This window comes from Meles meles, chromosome 7 (genome assembly GCF_922984935.1).
Source record: "Meles meles chromosome 7, mMelMel3.1 paternal haplotype, whole genome shotgun sequence".
Lineage (NCBI taxonomy): Eukaryota > Metazoa > Chordata > Mammalia > Carnivora > Mustelidae > Meles > Meles meles.
This window is the reverse complement of record NC_060072.1, coordinates 10478442-10491593: the sequence shown is the minus strand read 5'-3', so window position 1 is coordinate 10491593 and position 13152 is coordinate 10478442.

Genomic DNA, 13152 nt, shown 5'->3' with positions numbered 1-13152 from the left:
ATGTTCACTTTGTGAGAATCTCACATGTTGATCTGTGTACTTTCTGTGTGTGCATGCATGTGTGTGTGTGTGTGTGTGTACATATATAGTAACTTCAAATGTGTTAACTTAAAAAAAAAAAAAACCTGCAGCGGGGTTTCGATGGAGAGATAATAGGCATTCCCTAGCCCCCCAGGACATTGGTGTGTGACCTTCCATACCTTTTTCTATGCAATTGTATAGCTCGGTTGGATTTAAAACACACGCGCACACACACAACTGGGATTCTGCCATATCCTATTGGGTTGTTGTTTTTCCTATAATAGAGGCTGTCAACCTTGGCACTACCGACATCTGGGACGGGACCACTCCTTGTTGCGGGCTGTCTTCTGCACTGGGGGGGGGGGGGGGGGGGGGGGCGTTCTGTAGGGTTATAGCCCTGGCTTCTAGCTGCCAGGGTTGTTGCTCCCAACACCGACCATCAGAAGTGGCTCCATGGCCGAAAGTCCCCCGGAGAGTACAGTTGCCGGATAAAACACAGGCCATCCAGTTAACAGGCACCACCTGAGATTTTTCTGACTTTAAAAAAATTATGCATTGTTTATCTGAAATTCAAATTACACCGCTTGCCCTGCGTTCTCATTTGCTTCATCTGGCAACTTACTGCGGGGGCAGAATCGTTCGGGTTGAGAACCCGCGGCACCTGCCGTGTGGCTGGGTCCCTCTCACGACACGAGGTCACCCCTCATTCTCCGCGACGGCTCTGTTGGTTCCGTGGCACAGAACGGGCCCTGGTTGGTTGGACGCTCCGCTCTGATGGACGTTTTGCTTGCTGTCCGCCCGGAGGTTTCCGCAGCCACGATCGTGTGCACCACCAACACAGCCCCTGTTCGGCACGGCAGGAAGCAGGAGTGCCTGGGGTTCCTGGGGCAGCAGCAGCCTCTTCCGTCTTTCTGAGGCCTCCGCCATCTTCTCACAGGTGTCCCCCTCAAGCCAGCTGTGTCCCAAGGCCTCCCCCGAACGCCCGCCGGTTCTTCCTGCTGTTTCATTGGCTGGGGCTGGTCACGTGCACACTCCCGGCCTATCATTGGCAGGGGCTGCGGTCTCCCTTAGACCAATCAGGAGCACCCGTGGTGATGGCGGTTCTCACTACTGTGGCCGGGAGCGCACGGATACTGTTGGAGAGGACGTGCGGGGAGCACGTGGGCAGCGAACGCCACTCAGCTCACTCCGAATTGGCGCTGTTGCTAATACTTCCATGTACACCAGGAGTATCAAGCAGAGGGCTCAGATCATGGGCCACCCCCTTGCCCCCATCTGCCCCTTCCCCAAGCCCTTCAGTACACGCCTCTGCTCTTAGACACTAGAGATGCTCTAACCCAGGCCTGCTGCTATCACCCTGCCAGCTCTTGTGTGTCCCCCTATGGCTTCCTTGCTCCTCCTCAAACAAGCCAAACCCCACTCGGCCTCAGGGCCCTTGCATCTGCTGTTCCCTGTCCCTAGATCAGTGTCCAGGGCACCTTCTCACCAGTCAGGTCCCTGCTCAGACATCATCTGGTGATAGGCACCCCCTGCACACCCCATCAAATGCAGCCTTGTCTCCCCACCTCGGGATCTCCTTTCCCATTGTTGCCAGAGGCCGAATCACCTTCTGGACCTAGGCTTATCAACATCTTCCCACTTGGAAGGTCAGCTCCTTGAGGGCCAGAGCTCAAGTTCTTTGTCCTTGGGGCAAAGGACTGCTGTGTCCTTGGGGCCTGCTGGGAGCAGTCCCTGGCAACAGGAAGTCTCCACTCCTCTGACTGAGCCAAGCAGGAGAGGATGTACCTCTGTGTACCACGTGAGTAGAGGCTGGTCCCCTGCCCACAGCTACGAAATCCAAACACTCAGAAAACCAAACCCCTTTCCTTTACCTATTTGGCAGCAAACCTGACCCAAATTGTTAAGACTGTGTAAAGTCTTTGTTTATCTTACTATGAATATGGATGCAGTTTGCTGAAGAAATCGTGTTTTGTTAGGGGGCGATCTTGGGCTGGGCTCCCCCAAAGCAGAGCCTGAGATAGGACTTGGGTGCAGATGGTTTATGTGGAAGGGGGTGCCAGGAAGCAGGAGGCAGGGACTGGGAAGAGTGCGAGGAACTGGGAAAAGCCCAAACAAGGGTCGTTGTTGGGATCACTGCAGAGGACCATGAGGCACGGTCGACCCCTCTATGAGGGGTCCTCTGGGGCCTCGTAGAAAGGACTAGAGGCATCTGAACACTCACCCACCTGCCCTTGGGCCTTATCACGTAAGGGTGTCCCCAGAGGTACTCACTCCCCAGAATGTCCCAGCTGCCCTTGAGGGGGGCCACTGTCTGTAGGAGGTTGAAATCAGAGGGACCTCAAGGAGTCCCCAGCATGAAGCACCCCTACACCCTGCAAGGGAACACCCCAGAGTGGGGCATACATGGCAAATCGCTAAAATCTGGAACACGTCTGGCCCCAAAGGTTTCAGGTTCCTAGGACAGATCTCCAGGTTCCAGGAGCCATGTTGAAGAGAGTCCCATATGGATTTTCGGATATTTTGATTTGGCCAAGAGGCCTCTGAACCGGCTGTCTACACCACACGCTCCCTCTGACTGAGTATGAATACAGCCCATCTACCCCCACAGATGACCGTGGGATGGTAGCTCAGTGGTGACAGGAAAGGCAGACACTTGCGTGTGTCCTGTACCAGTTACTGTTCTCAGAATTATTGCTCACCGAGACTACAGATGAATGCTGTTTTGTTTTGTTTCAATCTTTTTTTTTTTTCAGGTGAGTTAACACCCAAAAAAGGCACAAGGCGCTGAAGGGACAGATCTGATCCACGCATGCTGGTAAGTTCACGGCAGGAGTTCAGCCCAGGTAGCTTATTAACCACGGTGCCACACGGTCTCTAGTGCTCCAACAGTCTTTTCCTTCTCGCCAATCTCCTGAACGAAAAAGGACAGTTCATGATCTGACTTCGCCTTTTTTTAAAGATTTTATTTATTTATTTGAGAGAGAGAATGAGAGAGAGAGCATGAGAAGGGGAGAAGGTCAGAGGGAGAAGCAGACTCCCCATGGAGCCAGGAAACCGATGCGGGACTCAATCCCAGGACTCTGGGATCATGACCTGAGCTGAAGGCAGCCACCCAACCAACTGAGCCACCCAGGTGCCCATGACTTTGCATTTCTCTATGGTCACTTTATCAGTTAGAATTGGGCATGGGGACAAAGACCAGAGACCTAAGCTGGAAATGTATTGCTCAAGTAAAAATCTCAAGCTTGGCCGTCTAGGCCTGACATGGCCGCTCTTCTCCACAGTGGCATCACCCAGCCTCTTGTTACTTGCTGTGTATGATCTCTTGTTCTCAGGATCTCACAGTACAGTATGGCTGCCAGAGCCCCGACCATCATGTCCTGTCTTCCAGCCAGCAGAAGAAAGGAAGGATAAAGGAAAAGGAGACCAAGAGCACCTACCAGCTGTCTTTTCAGGAAGGTTCCGGGAATTGCTACTTCTCTCTGGCCAGAACTTGGGCACATGGCCTCACCTCGATGTGAGGCTAGGGAGTGTTTTTATTCTAGATGACCCTGTGGCCAGCCAAAAATCAAGGAATTTGCTCCTATGGAAGAAAGGAGGGTGGATATTGGGGGACAGCGAGTGATCTCTGCCACATTGGAAAGTTTCTTGGCCATTTTCATTTTAAGAATTTTAAGAATTTTAAGAATTTTAATTCTTAAATAAAAATAATTTAAATTCTTAAATAAATTCTTAAATTCTAATTTAAGAATTAAATTTAAATTAAATTTAATTAATTAAATTTAAAATTAAATTAAATTAAAATTAAAATTAAATTTAAATTAAAATTAAATTAAAATTAAAATTAAATTAAATTAAATTAAATTAATTAAATTTAAATTAAAATAATTTAAATTCTTAAATAAATTCTTAAATTCTTAAATAAAAAGAATTTTAAGAATTATCTTTCCAGTACTCTCCTTTTCCTATTGTATGGGTTACCCTTGTCTTAGTTTTAGTTATCCTTCATATGGGGGACTCACTACTTACCAAACAATCTGTAACAACAATGCTCGGCCCTGAAGATTGATGTCAAAATCAGATGGGTGCAGCTTAGCACCAGACCAAATGCTGGCTTCCTTTCCTTGAAGTCAGGGGTTCCCCGATGCTGGAGGGTCTCACAATCTCCTGGAGTGCTAAGAACTCAGAGGCTGGGCTCATCAAAAGGCAAGGAGGGCCTGCAACTTTGTGCTTTTGCCAAGTTCCCCCAGCGGGAAGGACACCCACTGAAGTTTGAGGTTGCCCTAAGTCGTTAGCCGAATTCTCCATACTGTCATTCACTTCCTCTTCGCTGGGAGCAGCGCATGCGTGGCTGGGCTCCCCCTCTCATTTGGAGCCCCCTTCCCCCATGCATCTTTGCATCTCCCAGAAACAAATGAGGTCTCCCTTGAGCCTTCGCTTTGCCAGGCTACAAAACCTCTCAACTGTCCCTTGCCTGAGGAAGATTCCCAAACCCTTCCAAATGGGATCGTTTTCTGTGTTGGACCGCAGTCGGTCTCCCCAGGTGGGGTCCGGGCAGGACAGAAGAGCACAGAAGCTTCGCGTCCCCCAGCCTGGACCCTGTGCTTCGGTGCATGTGGCCCATGGTTGCCCCCAGGCCTAGAAGCAGCTCTGTCAGCCTGTGAGCGGACACGGAGCACACACTGCCGCATCCAGGAAGAGGAGCAACACATCCATGGCCTCTCTCCACGTGTGGCTGCAAGGAACACAGACCCCCGACTCTAGCGAGCTCCAAAGAGACGCTATATTGCAAGTAGGCGGGGGCAGGTGGGTCCCAGGCCCTGTGGGACCCTCAGCTCTGCCATTTCTTCAAACACAAGCTTCATGCTCCTTCCCCTTGGCCTTCCCTGGCTGTCGGCTTAGCTCCCAGGGAGGATCCTCGTGGCCACAAGGTTGGAGGGGCTCCAGGTATCTGTGTCCAGTTAGATCCAACAGGGTCTTCAGAGGAGGACAGAACCCCTCCCCACTCCACCCCGAAAGCCCACCGGCAGGTGTTCTCTCCCTGGTGGGAACTGGGCAACATGACCATTCCTAAACCAATCACTGGCAAGGGGGGTAGGACCACCACCACGATGGCCTCAGCCCAGTCCAGCCTGGCCCCGGGCTGGGGACGGGACCCTGTCCAGCGTTGTGTGTTGGTGGGGAATGAATGAAAGTTGAGGGTTCTTCACAGGAAGGTAGAGGGGAGAAAGGGAGTTCCAGCGGGGAAATCCCAGCAGAGAGAACAGCGTGCCTGGGTGAAGAGCTCGCTCAGCCTGGCTGGGGGAGGCAGTGGCTTTCTTCCCCCAGACGCGGGCACAACCAGATGCATGCTCCCCACAGTCCCTCCCTCTCGCAGCTGCAAGGAGAGGGACTGGGGCTCACTACAGAGGCAGGCAGGAGGCCAGTCTGGAAGCTGCAGCGATCACTCCAGGGGAAAGCCCCCGGGGGGAGTGTTGTCCACGGAAGGGATCATCAGCTTGGAGAAGGGCTTTCCAGGTAAAATCTGCGGCACCACCTGAGCAGTGAGGGGACAGCTCAGAAAAGATCACCTGTGATGTCGACTGGGACAGCTGAGTGGTGCCACTTACGGCGAGGCAGGAGGTCTGGGGGGGGGGGGGGTGCACCGGGGGTGTCTGGGCCGGATCTGTAGCTCAGAGTCATCAACAGATGGACGGTGTCTGAAGCTCTGGAGGGGCATGAAGCTCCTGGGGCCCTGGAGAGCGCATGCCCTGGAGAATCAATGAGCAGACACTTTCCGCGCACGGGTGCCTTTCTCCAGATATTAAAGGGGGCCAGCAACATCGAAGATACAATCCGTAGGAACTCATGATCTAGCCAGAGGCAGGCAGAGAAGGAGAGGAAGGAGCTGGGTGGTGGGATGCCCCCCCGCTCCGCCGGGCAGCCGCTAGCACCCACCTCTCCACGCCCCAGAGCTCCTCTTTTCCTTTTCTCCCACCCCAGCTTCTCTGCCTCACCAGATCCTGAGACCTCCTCTGGGACCTGTTTCTTTTGGATAAAACATATTGTTTCCCTTGCTGCATCACACCCTTTTGCATTCAGCTGATATTTCTGGACAGCCTGGCTGGGCCAGGCCCGGTGGGAGTGCTTCCCAGCACTCCCCGTACTCAGTGAGGTCAGCGTGGCTGGCCCCATTTCGCAAAAGTGGAAACTGAGGCCCTGGAGTTCCGATGAACCCTCCTGAGTCTCAGCGCCCGGGCCACCATACTCCTTCCCTTTTCAGGGTCGCCCCTGGTGGTCATTTCCACCCTTGGCTCGGAGCCTGGCCTGGAACAAGTCATCATCTATTGATGGGTATCGGGAGCAGCCAGGCCTGAGGCAGTGACATGAGCTGAGGGAGTCTGGCCTGGTCTATACTAATCAGTGTTTGCTGAGCCTCGATCCCCTGGTCAATACACCAGGCCGAAGAATAATTCTGTATTTCACTCGCATGCTGCAAAGATCTAATGACTGGGTGATGTCCGTCTCGCGGCACCGTTGGGAGGTTTAAAGGGTGAGCATCGTGGGCAAACACATAGTAGGTGCTTTGTTCCAAAGGTGAGGTCCTCCGGGGCAGGAGCCATGGACCGCTCACATCCTCCCCCCCAAGAGCTGCCAGTGGCGGGCCAGGCACAGTGACAGCTCAGGCACTAATGTGGGGGTTGGTTGGTAACTATTAAAGGGACATTGTTAGGGTGACTTCAGGTCCAAAGCCAGGAGGATGGTCCCTAGGCCAGAAAGGGCTGGGAAGGGGGGCACCCAGGGACCAAAACTGGAGTGTGCAGAAACACCAGAGAAGTGGAGGGAGGCAGTGCGGGAGCAGTTTCTGGGCACGAGACAAATGAGCAGATTAAAGAGGGGACTCCAGAAAGGATTGCCACAAATCCTAAATGCAGTCCTGATGTCCTTCTAGAGAGCGAGGGAAGAGCGGCATCCTCTTTCCTTGCTATCTGATGGCTGGACTGGACTTTGGGGAATGGTAGACGCTGTGGAGACCAAGCCACGTGAGGCCCCATCAGGTACTAGGGTTACTTTTGCCATAAATCCTCACCTAAAGACTGTGAAGGGAGCTTCAGTGGCAGTTAAGGGATGGCCCCGTCCAGGCAGCCTTTCCCTTCCTGACCCTTGCCGGTATGCTGCGCCAAAGCCGCTGTCCTCCCCTGGCATCTCTTGGCTCCCAAGGGGCAAGGCCGTGTCTCCTCTATGCGTCTACACTGCAGATGCCGGCCAGGACCCTTGCCCCTGATGGCACACAGAGCGAGGGTGGTGGGTTCACCCTCGGAGTAAGAAACTAGGCAGACCTCAGTCTGGGGGATTCTGCTGAGCGCAGGAAGAGGGAAGATAAATTACCCATTTTTTATTTCGCTGAAAAAGGCATCACTAGGACAACACCATGAATGTGACCTGCCTTTCTGATCTCCCCTTCTCCCCACCCTTCCCTCCCTCAGGAACAAACTCCATCATCCCTCTTCCCTGGGAGACGAAATTCAGATCCTCCCAGTCCTGCACGTCTTTGCTTCCAACCCTGCCCCTCCTTGCACAGGGCATTCCCTCCTCTGTGACCGACTTGCACCCACCCAGACACAAAAAGCAAAACCATTTCCTCATTTGACATCATTTGCAGAGCCTTCTCCTCCTAACAGTGGGCCCGTCCTGCACCATCGGCCGCCCTCAGTGAGCTCTGGGAGCCCTGAGCCTGGGCGCGCCCCTGGTGCTGGCAAGGCCTGGGCCAGAGCGCACAGGGGAGCTCAGATCCCATAGTCTAAATATTTGGCAGTTAGAAATCAAGCTAACAAACTGTGAGGACATCCTCCTGCCTTGACACAAAGGTAACTTCCCCATGACCTATGACCGATGTGAACTTCAAATTTTTGGACTTGTGAATATGATGGTCCAGGAGAGGGAGCCCCCTTTCCCTGGCCCTGACCACACCCACTTCCCTTCTCCCCCTCAGCACTAGCCCACAATTTGAGTGATCTCATATGGATGCCTATAATCCCCCAACCCATACATCCAAGCTCTGTCTACACCCCACCCCCAACACACACACACACACACACACACAGCTACCCTTGGCCATCTCTCCTGCTGTAGGCGACAGTCTGCACTTGGGAGGACGGAGCTTGGGAGCAGGTCTAGGGCCAAACTAGGCAGACAATGGTGGGATCTCAGGTATTTGCAGAAGGGTCTAGAAGTGGGGAGACCCTGCAGACTTGTTGCTCTGGGGGCTAGAGGACCAGAGCAGGCCCTCCGATGTGCTAGCCCGAGCTAGGGCCCCTCTTGAACCTAGACCCATGGGCCTCCTCCCTTTTCCATCTCTGGGACCGGGTCAAAATATTCTAAGATCTGACCTCCATCCTCCCAGGTCATGCCATGCTCCCTGGGGCCTGAGAAGGCTCTCTCCATCCCCTCTTTTCTGGACTTCATTCTTCTCTTCTTTACATGAAGGATCCCTAACAGAGAGCTCAGCAGTCACCAGGATTTTAACAGCAAGAATCAGAACGCAGGCTCTGGCGGGCCTTGGGACGTCTTCATGGACATTCAAGACTTGGGACTGTCACAGGCCCTGGCCTCTTTCAAAGCTGGCCTTCCTTCCACTCTCTGCTGGCCTGCAGGTTGGGAGGTCCTGCAGTGTCCCCTACCTTGGCCTTGGGCTTGGGACCCTCGCCCTAAGGGGACATCTGGAAGAAGCTACCTAGAGGAACAAGCCAAGCTTGGGGGTGCCATGGGGGGGGCGAGGCTCCATCCCAGCCTGGCCTCAATGCACTGTACCAGCTCGAGGAAATTCCTATTTTGGATCCTGTCCCCCAAAACGCACAACAAAGCTGAAGCCCCTACCTCACACGGTTGCTATGGGAATTATAGGCAACATGGTCCATGGGAGAGATGGGAAGGACCGGCTCACCCCCCTCTTGATGCTGTGGAGCTGATGCTAAGGGCCACCTGCCAAGGTCATGCTGAAGCTGAGGGTCACAGGTGGTTTGGCCCCACAGGTCACATGGGTTTCAGAGAGGTGTGGAAGGAGGTCAGGAGGCAGAAGGCAGTCTCCTGTTTCTGTGCCTTCCCCACCACTTCAGCAAGGAGCAGGGGACCCTCGGCCCACTACTGGCTTCTACGGATGTCCATCTGGCTGCTGGGGTCCCAGTGCCCACAGTCCCGGGCTTCCTAAGGGCCCAAAAGGCAGAAGCCGCCTCACGGGTGGCCTGAGGGAGAGCCCATCCGGAAAGCACAAGGTCCAATCTGGGTCCTCTGTACGCCTGACAGGTGGCCTCTGGTGACTCCTTCCCTGCCTCAGTGAGCTCTAGAGAATTCTGCTCCCTGTGGCAGAGCCCACACCAGAGTCAATACATTCCCCACCCTTGCCTCGGAAACAGGATGCCTCATTGGCCAAAGCAAGAAGAGGAAGGGGCGGAGAGCAGGGTGGAGGTCTCGGGCCTGTCCAGATTCCTGGGGCTCTCTAAATGAGGGCACGGCCCAGGAGGTTGCCAGAGCAGAAAGTCAGGGAAGGGGTAGGCAAGAGTGTTGAGGTCAGGGACTTTGAGAGGCTACAACTTCCCCTGTCCCCACCTGTCACTGTGTAACCCACCACTCCCCACCCAACACACACACAAATGCACGCATGATCTTGCTTAGCTCAGCAAGAACCAGGAAGACTGGCGATGGGCTGTCAGAGATGCAGGCAAGGGCTCTTCAAGCCCAAGAAAGATTTGGAACAGGACTTCTAGCCTCAAGGGGAACTGGGCAGGAGTGGGTATGGCAGATTTGGTGCTGAGGAGAGAGGGCCACAGACAGGAGGCTGGGGCCCCCCAGGCCTAGAGCAGGGGAAGGAGGACCCAGCCCAGGCCAGAGAGGCAGCCCCCAACCTCTTCTGGAGACTGGACCCTGCAGATCAAGCTGCAGAACTCTCTAGGGAGGAGCAGAGGGGAGGCAGAGAGCCCCGAGTCAACCACAACCGGGGCTCCAGCTCCAGAGAGCCTGGAGTCTGGGACTCCCATCGGGATGTCCTGGGACCCGAGATGAGCGTGAAGGAGAGGTTGTTCCTGGAGCTCAGGGCCTGAGGAACGACACCGTGGCTGAGTTCCTAGAGGCCAGGCTGGCACAGGGCCAGGAACAGGCCTCAGGTGTGATCCGCAGGAGGAGGAGGAAGACACGGTGAAGGTGGGAGCCCAGAACCTTCCCTTAGGCCTGGTCTCCAGGTCTCCTTTCTTGCAGGTAAAAAGCCCTGGGGAGGGGTCTCCCAGGGGCTGAGCGTTCACCCGTGTGGAAGATGGCAAGTGTAGGGACTGACAAGCTAGAGACAGGCACCTGTAATCAAGGAAATGGGGTGAGCTGGGGCCAAGAGAAAGTCCAGACCCAGAACTGGATTCTCCAACTCCAATGTCTAAAAATTCGAGAAAAACACCTCAGCTGCTATGAAATCACCTTAAGTCCCCTACTGCCCGGGAGCAGGGGAAGGCAGCTGGTGGGGGGTGGGGGGTGGGGACTGAGCCTCGGCCAGATTGGAGGACCTTAAGGCAGCCCCAGCTACAGACCCTCACCCCCCCAACCCCTCCCACAGACATGCCCCTCTCTCTTCCCATTCCGCAGCGCAAGTTCATCCTGAACCTTCCCTTAGAAAACAGGACATTAGCTAGTGGCTGCCTCCCCTGGGCCTTCCCCTAGGAGGGCCTTGCCGCAGTTGGGAGAGCAAGGATCCGAGCCCAGGGCAGTCTGGGCAGAAAAGGAGGCTGGGGCCTGTAGGTGGCCCCCAGGCCCCACCTGAGCAAGGGTTTCCCTGGACGGAAGACCCGAACTCCATGCCTGCCAGAGACACAAGTTGCCAATCTCTTGATTTCGGAGAAGGTGCAGGGGTGCTTTGTAGTTGTGGAGAAAGGGGCAGCTGTGGCTTGAGGCCAGCAGAAGCCCAGGGCGGGGCTCTGCCCGGGGTGACACTACCCTGCCTGTGGCCTGCAGGAGGCCGCCTCTGGGTCCCACAGACACCTCGAGTACCCAAGGCAGAAACACAAGGTAGGCAGGCCTGGGGTCATGGGCCAGGGGCCAGGGTGCCCACGGCCGTGCCTTCCGAGACTTGCCCCTGAGAACCAGCCGAGACAGGGTGACGTCCCCAGTGCCCTTGAGGCACAAGGGCTGATCTTGAGGACATCTCCAGAGGAAGAGATTTGACTGCTGCTAAGTCAGGGAAGGGAGGAGGCCCGGGGGAGGGGAAGTAAGCCACCCAACCGAATAGAAGAGCAATTTCGTTGGCCCACGGCTCTGAGAAGGTCATGGAATAACCTTGAAACCATGAACACCTTCAAACCAAGTCCTGGAGGAGCCCGAGGAACTATTCTGGGAGCACCTCGCAAAGTGGGAGCCCGCGTATGTGGGAGGAGGGTTCGGGAATCCAGAGACAGTGGCCATCCTGAGCGGACAGCTCAAGGCGAGGGGGACATGACGGGGTTGTAGACTTCCTGGAGAAGACAGAAGAACCGGGCCACCTGCGGACACTGGTCTGAGTGAGCCCCTGTTTAGAGGGCACAACCCGGAAACCGTAAAAGCAGGGTCGCCTCTGTCTGTAGCGTCCAGATCCCCCCCGCCTCCACCACTGAAATCGCCAGTATATCAGAGCTAGCGAGAGTCTACCCTAAAGTGCCCACAAGGCAGACCCCCTGGGTGACATGTGTCTCGTCGCAGGAAGAACACCTCCTTACCCCAGGAAGGATTAGAATTAGGTGTAAAACCCACATGTCACATTTGTATAATTAATGTCTGATGAAGATATCTGGGTATATCTCGTGTTTCAGATTCTTTGTGTTGTTCGCTCTTTATAAGGCATCCATGTCCCTGAAATTCAGATCGATTTGTTTATAAAAGGAATTAATTCTGAATTGTGATTTTCCTTGAAAATACCACTCATGTGGTAAGAAGATCGGAACACGACAAGAACCCAAAGTCACCCCAGGAGCGAGTAGAAATTTGTCAGGATGTAAGGCGTCGCTGGTTCTTCAAATAAACGAAGTATTTCGAAAGGAAATCAGATAGGATGAACGTCTGGATGAAGTTTGGGGCCGTTAAAGACATTTGATTAACTGCATTTTGTAAACAGGACCTAAATTAACCCAAATCCCCTTCCACGTGAACGGGAAAATTTACTAGATCTATAAATAGAATAACCTCTGTGCCGAAATGAAAAGCTAAAGGTCTTTGCATTTGTACCTGAGTTATAACAGAATGAGTCTTTCCGTACACAAAAGCAAAGCTGTCCTTGAAGACACTTCCAAATTCCCAGGAGCTGCAGATGACCCTCGAACCCCTGGGGGAAGGAACTTGAGGGGCCAGGGAGTTCAGGACAGCGGGAATGGAAGGACCTGGACTGGCCTGGATGCCCCCCATTGCCCCACCCCCACCCCCCCAAAAGCTCAAGCCCACCTTTGGTCATGGCTTCCTACCCTTGGAAATCATGGGGACCCTCCGACAGGAAAGGCCCACGGTGACGGAGGCACCAGAGCAAAGTATGAGAGGAAGGCGGCGGCGCGGGTGTGGGGAGGGGTGGCCTGAGCCTCAGCCAGGCTGGGGGACCCCAGGGCAGCCCCAGCTGCAGGCTCTGCCCCCCCAACCCCACCCACAGACATGCCCCTCTCTCTGCCCATCCCACAGTGCAAGTTCATCCTGAACCTCCCCTCAGAAAACAGGAAGTGAGCTAGGGGCTGCCTAGCCAGGGCCAGTCAGCAGAGGTCCAGGGAGACCGCGGGCCGGGCTGCGGCCATCTTGAGACAACAGCAAGAAGGGCGCCCGAGGCCAGCTGAGAGGAGACGGGACGCCAGCTGGGGCTCAGACAGGGGCTTTCGCAGAAGGACGCCGTCCCCCACCCCACCACCGGTCCGCACCAGCTCTCAGGGAGGTGAAAGGGATCACAACACACCCATGGGCCAAGAGCCACCAGGGATGGCCCCGGGGTCAGAGCTGCCAAATGGCACCATGTGACATCACTCATGCGAGAAGAGCTTGGGGCCAGGGAGGCCACTCGGAGGACCCCAGGGCTTTGCCGCAGTTGGAGAACAAGGATCCGAGCCAAGGGCGGCCTGAGCAGACGAGGAGGCTGGGGCCTGTAGGTGGCCCCCAGGCCCCACCTGA